This window comes from Sinohyriopsis cumingii, chromosome 7 (genome assembly GCF_028554795.1).
Source record: "Sinohyriopsis cumingii isolate HCF-2022 chromosome 7, ASM2855479v2, whole genome shotgun sequence".
NCBI classification, from domain to species: domain Eukaryota; kingdom Metazoa; phylum Mollusca; class Bivalvia; order Unionida; family Unionidae; genus Sinohyriopsis; species Sinohyriopsis cumingii.
Window position 1 is genome coordinate 115,923,832 of NC_142967.1, and position 6,567 is coordinate 115,930,398.

The 6,567-nt window shown below is 37.8% G+C and overlaps 1 pseudogene; it reads right to left on the minus strand.

Moving 5' to 3' along the window:
• Window positions 1-1,153: 1,153 nt before the first annotated feature.
• LOC149795974 (cytochrome P450 2U1 pseudogene) lies at window positions 1,154-2,428 on the minus strand (annotated as a pseudogene).
• Between the last annotated feature and the right edge of the window lie 4,139 nt (window positions 2,429-6,567).

Here is a 6,567-nt window from a genome sequence, read left to right on the forward strand (position 1 = left end):
AGTATCAAGGACATTCAAAGTTTTCTCTTTAATGAATGTTTGGAAAGTCTAATTGATTGGCATTTGTATATGGCTGTGCTATATCCTTGTTAACCAGATTTACAACGAAGAATTTCTTTAGTTATAAATAAATGCAATCAAAATAGTCCGACTGCAAAATTCTTGTTAAGCTTGTACCTAGACTTAAAATATATGCAAGAATCACCAGGTTTTCGGTACAACAAAACGAAATGAAATCTAGTTTTACCTGTACATAAGTACATGTAATGCTTTCCTATAGAATGAAAATTAAATATAAATACCAAATCCACGAGCATTTCCATTACCTAAAATATACCATGAGTGTACGGTCTTAGAAATGCACGTACAGTTGCGACTGATATTTCATTTTATAGCATGATTGCAAAATTCACCAAATGACCGTGTCATGAAGTTTTCTTGCACATTTCGATACATTGTATAGGATTTTGTTAAGGACAGACTTTTAATTAAAGCAGCTTCAGTCAGTATTGTAACATCAATAGATCGCTTACATCACATCAAAAAAGATCGAATTATAATAATAAAAAATAAATAAAATAAAATAAAATAAAATAAAATAAAATAAAATTTTAAAAAGTAAATATTCTACCGTTTCAAGTTCAAACTTATGAATCCTGGATGAGCGAGGAGAACGGATGTTTCCATAACGCCCCTTTGTGTTTCGCTGTTGCATGTAATCTACCAGACTCAAACTGCCTGAGATTAGTCTCAGAACTGCCTTTATTTTATAAAAAACGAATATCCTAAAATAACTTTCCCAAACCAATGATATGACAGCAAAATACGAACCGTCAAATTAGTCTGTGTCGAACCATCATAAATAAATGTGTTTGAATTATATGGTCAAACACAAGCATGAGCGATACTGTATCTCAAAACATGTTTTGAACATTTCAGCTATGAATGGCATAAAATAAGCAGGACTTAAGGTCTCACTCTAAGAAATGAAAATTTTACTGATCAAAAATAATTTCAAAGACAAGAGTCACATGTACTCGATGACTTCATGGTAGTAGTATCATCTATACAGATGAAATATGTGAAAACGAAAAGGAATGGAATATTTTTACCATTTTACTCGATTGTTTACTCCTCAAGTTGACGCATGCTATTAGCTTCGTCTCACAACTCTGATTAAGAAAGGCACTGGAGAGTAGGTCATTCCCAGAATTCCCTTCCGTTCTGGAAGCGGCTCGCCCTCTACCGGAAGAAATTCGAACCTTTGAGTGAGTGTGGCAAGAAAGAGAAATAACTCCATACGAGCTACACCTTCACCGAGGCACACACGCCTTCCGATGGAGAACGGAATATGCTCCTTTGGCTTTGATATGTGACCATCTGCATCTAAATACCTTTCTGGTCGGAAAACGTCTGGATCTTTAAAGGTTGAAGAATCGTGGAGTACTGAATGAAGATTTATGAGGATTGTTGTTCCTACAGGAATACGGTATCCCCGAAACAGGATTTCTTTCGATACGGCGTGGGGTACTGCAAGGGGAACCACGGGATAGACCCTCAATGTTTCCAAGATGGTGGCCTCCAAGTATGAGAGATATTCTTTATCTTTTAATCTGGGCAATCTTTCTCTACCAACCACTTTATCTATCTCCTCGAAGCACTTCTTCTGAATCTCTGGAAAATGAATAAAATGTAGTAATATCCATCTTATACTCGTCGCCGTAGTTTCGCTCCCGGCAGCGAATAAATCTCCAATCGACATGCATAACTGCAAGTCAGTAAAAGTGGAAACTTCGCCCTCTTGTTCTCTTCTGCCAGCCTCGGAGATATAGAGGTCAATGAAGTCACGCGCAGACCCATCCTCGAAAATGGTTTTATGTTCTTGAATCATACTTTCAAACCACCTGTATGTTTGCTTTGAATTCTCCTTTAGACGCCTCATTTTTAAAGGATCTCCAGGCAAATAATCAAGTAGAGGAAAACAATTCACGAGAACACTTGCATTGCCAAGAAGTGTCATTGCCTGATCCACGTTATCCAAAAAATCTCTGAAATTGGCGTCTGTATGCTTGAATCTTTTACCAAATACTATCTGGGAGATAACATTGGCAACGCATGTATTTACTATGCCTTTAGTTTGGAAAGGATGGCCATTTTGTTCTTCGAAAAGTTTTACCAATTCTTGAGCTTCCTCAAGTATATTCTGTTCGAATGACGAGCGCCCAAATCCGAATTCCTGCAACGCATTCACAGCAAAACGTCGGTGCTCCTTCCACAATGCTCCAGAAGTGACTATTATTCCTCTCTTTTCGGTCAGCATCTCTGACACGAAGTTTCTTGGTCTGTCTGAAAAAAAGCGACCATTTTGAACAAGAGCTTCCTTAATGGCACTGTATCCATTGATTACGATAATCAGCTTCCTGCCCATATATAAACTATATATATCTCCATGTTCGATCCGAAGTTTCTGAAAATATTCAAGAACATCCTTGTTAACAAGCGAAAGAATATTACCAAATATCGGGAAAACGGGCTTTGGGAATGGCGGAATGCCAGTTGGTAATTTGGTTATGTAATAAACCAACAGAAAAACCAAGAAGAAAAGAAAAGCTGAAGCTACGTTGACACTGTATATTAACTCTTCAAACATGCTTTACGATTCTGGCTAGCTTATTGTATTGTCCTTTCCTATCACTTTTGAGAATGGAACCAAGTAACTGTTAGCTATTTCTCTACGTGACAACTGGTTCAGCGAACAGGTTTGAGTCCACGTCTTTTTCTGTTTATGTTGCACTGGGAACGATGTGCATGCCTTGTATAAATATATGAGAATATGCCACAATGTCTTTTCCAGTGCCAGTACATTTAGCATGTATTGGGGTCAATGTAAAACTCCTTAACATGTAGGCTATAGTATGTAGCTCTAAATAGATCCTCGCTGTTCATGCTATCTGGAGCGTGCGGACTTCTTTGTTTGGAAATACAATAATTACGAGACTCCAATACCCTAGTTCTCTTATTTTCTCCACACCCTATGATCCTTGCAGGTACTACGTAAATCTATACGTCACTCGTCATTCAGATCCGACTTTGGGGAGTAGAATTACAGACTTAGACGGACAAGAACTGATATTGTATTATAGTCAATTATAGTGATACACATACCTACTATTTGAGAGTTTTGTTTGGTTTGAAAATTTGAAGCAATGCGCGGTATTAATATAAATGTTCTAGCCCTTCAATAGAGTGTCATTAAAGTTATAAAGTCATTGTGCAGAATATTCAGCCTAAAATGAATTCATGGGAGAATGCTAGATCAATAATTTTTACCAATTATCAATTATTTCTCACAGTAATAAAGTTTGTTACCCTTTTTTAAATTTCTTTTGAACTCGATATTGGCAAACATGTACAGTTCACTAGTGCCCATTGCTCCAATCTATATTCTAAAGTGTTTGAAGGAACAAAAATATAACATTAGAAATATTACCGTTTTTAATTATCGTGCTTTGCATATATTTATATAAAGTTAATTCATTTTGCATGAATCACATGCTTATAATGCTGAAAAATGTATCCTATCAATGGTTCATCTAAATGATCACTGCATTTGGTTAGGAATGTAATGTGGTTAATAGATTATGAAATGATGTTTCCTACTGGAGTGTAAAAGAATGAGACCTTAATGTTTAAAATGGGTATATCAAAATTGGCTACAATGGGACATTAACATGGGGAATACAGGGCCGGCACTTTGGCGACAATGGGACTTTAACATTGGAATAAAGGGCCACTTTAGCGACAATGGGACCTTAAAGTTAAAAAAATGGGTATATAAAAATTGATAACAGTGGGACTTTAACATGGGCATACATGGCCACTTACGGACAATGGGACAATAAAGTTCAAATAGGAAGTTTGCACTTTGGGGTCAATGGAAATTGAACATGGATAACGTCATGGGGTTTATAGGGTGAAATGCATTTATAGCGACAAAGGTTCATAGGGACAAACATAGACATACAGAAACAAACAAGTACACGTGCAAACAAAGAAGACGGAAACATACAGAAAATAAGAGAGAGATGTTCCAAAGAAAGACTCACAGATAGAATAGAGACTCCAATAAGAAAAGTCTATTGTTTGGGTACAAAATATTTAAGTATATACATGGGTTCTCTGACCTGTGCTATGGTCTAAGGATTATCCATATAATATATAGTCATTTGGACATGAAACAAACCTATTTAGAAGTTATTCAGTTCTTGGATCTAGTAAGCTACTTTTTAAAATTAAAGTTCATGCCTTAAAAAACACCTCATATACAATGTATTTACATTTCATAAAAAATGACATTTTCTTTCACGCACCATTTTTAAGAAATAGCTAAAGCAAGAAAAAACTATCAGATAGGACAAAGTTCATGTTTCTCTCTGTATCCGTCACACACGTTGTTTAAAATCTGGCCAGCTACCACTTGTGTCCCAGTGTAGATTTTTTTCATCACGAACTCCCTTTCATTCGTCATTCTTCTGTTATGTTCATCGTGCTAGGTACATTTATCGGTAAGCAGATCAAGTGCAGTCATTGTCTTCTTCCCATGTAGGTACAACGTATGCAATATGAATAGTCACTTTTCCATCGGTGATGTCAAATTTTCCTCTCATCGTCTGCACGTCTTCAATTGCCCTCAAAAGTTTGGAAGAAGTTAATTCTGCAGGTGTACTAAACCTGAGACATACAGGAGAGTTCAAACTGTCGTGATACATAGATAGGCTCAAACAACCACGATCATTGACTTGGTACTGTCGTTTGAGCTCCTCTAACAGTGAGTCAAATAAGTCCGTAATGAAACCTGCTGATTCCTCGGGTGGAATGTCACACGCGGCGTCTTTAAATTGCACTGTGTAGGAGTAAGTTGTCGTCCTAAATTTTCTCAAAATCGCTATCTGAGTCATTTGGATGCTAAAATACTCCTTTAGGGCTACTGAATCCTTTCCGTTCTTGGACGCACTTTGCTGTGACGATATGGTGATGGTGAAAGAAGCCAGCGATGTTTGTTCCTTCTCTTTTTTCATCTGCGTAGAGTGATTCATCTTTTTCGGCGCTTGCTCTCGCAATGAAGTGTCGTTCCTGGAAGTCGAACCTTTTAATTCTGGTTGATATCAAAGTGTCCATAAGGTAAAGTCTTGTAGTCTGGAAGTTGCACTGATTGCACATAGTTTTCCATGGCGTTAGCAAATAAACAACTAAGACGTCGTAATTCGTTGGTGATGTGATCGTTACACACAGCATCGCACTCGAGTTTCTCATTGGACTTGAGCCTCTCATTCAATTCTTGCTGACTCGAAGTCATCTTAAGTGTTGGTGGCTATTGTCTTGGAACCAAATTGTTTTATACCAGTGTGTCCGTACGGTAAAGTGAAGTGGTTGGGAAGTCGCACTCGTTTCTAATACACGACTTGATGCACTTTTTACTAAGGTCGATTGATGATCTGGTGTTTGGCTCAACGTACAATCTTGTGAGCTTGGTAGGTGGTCACTTGGAAATCTTGATTCTTTCCAGACTGCAAGACTTCTTTCAAAACCCCAAAGTTCACCACCTGACTGGTGCGATAATTGAGAGTCAATTCTTTCACTTTACACTTAGAATCTTGTCGTTGGGGTGCTCGTCCGTCTAGGCTCCTAAACGGTCTCCTTCGACCTCAGGGTGTCGGTGACCCAAGCGATCGATTTAGATGCAACTGTCCGTGTCAAAATAAAGGACACGATCTCCTAATTGGTGTAACGCTTCGTACAATTTTAAGCGAGCATGGGCTGTCACGTAAGCCGCAATGATGACATTTCCAAATTCGTCGGCTTCTACAAAGTCCAATTCTTCTTCGTAATTGACCGGGATCAAGTCCTCACGAAGGACGTCCACGCGTTTCATGTATTTGGTTTTGTCGTGAATCTTCTGGAAGTAGCGGGAAGGTTCTGTCAAATACACCGTCTTGGATAAGCTCGGTCATTGTTCCATTTCGCCCTACAAGCAATTTAATCTTCATTAAACGTGGCAGTTTGCAAGTGTTACTTTCCTTTTGCATTATTGTCAATGGCTGCTTGCAAGTGCTACATTCATAATTCTAGTCATGAATGTGCTATTCTTCATTGACGCTAGCTGTAAATGTCTGCTTGCAAGTGCTTAGATCTACTTTTCTTCTGCGTCATTGTATTCTGTTTAGAAACTTGCCACATTACAACTGCATCATTCCAACTGCTGTTCCCATACAGATGTGGCCTTAAAACAATGTAAATACTAAATTTTATCAGTATCGTCTTTATTTTCCAACATGTGTCGCCATTTGGTGTCATGATGGCATACTAAAGATTAGCATGACATTATGAAAAAAGACGGCGCTCTAAATTTCTAAAGTGTTTCCTTCACCAGAAATAATTATTGCTCCCCACGGAGCTTTACAGCATTCATTTTATGTCGATAAATATTGTACTTCTTTTAGTTCCTTTTTTAAGGTGTACGTTAGCAACGAAGTTTTAATCCTTCTCTAAAACCACGTGCTTTCTCAG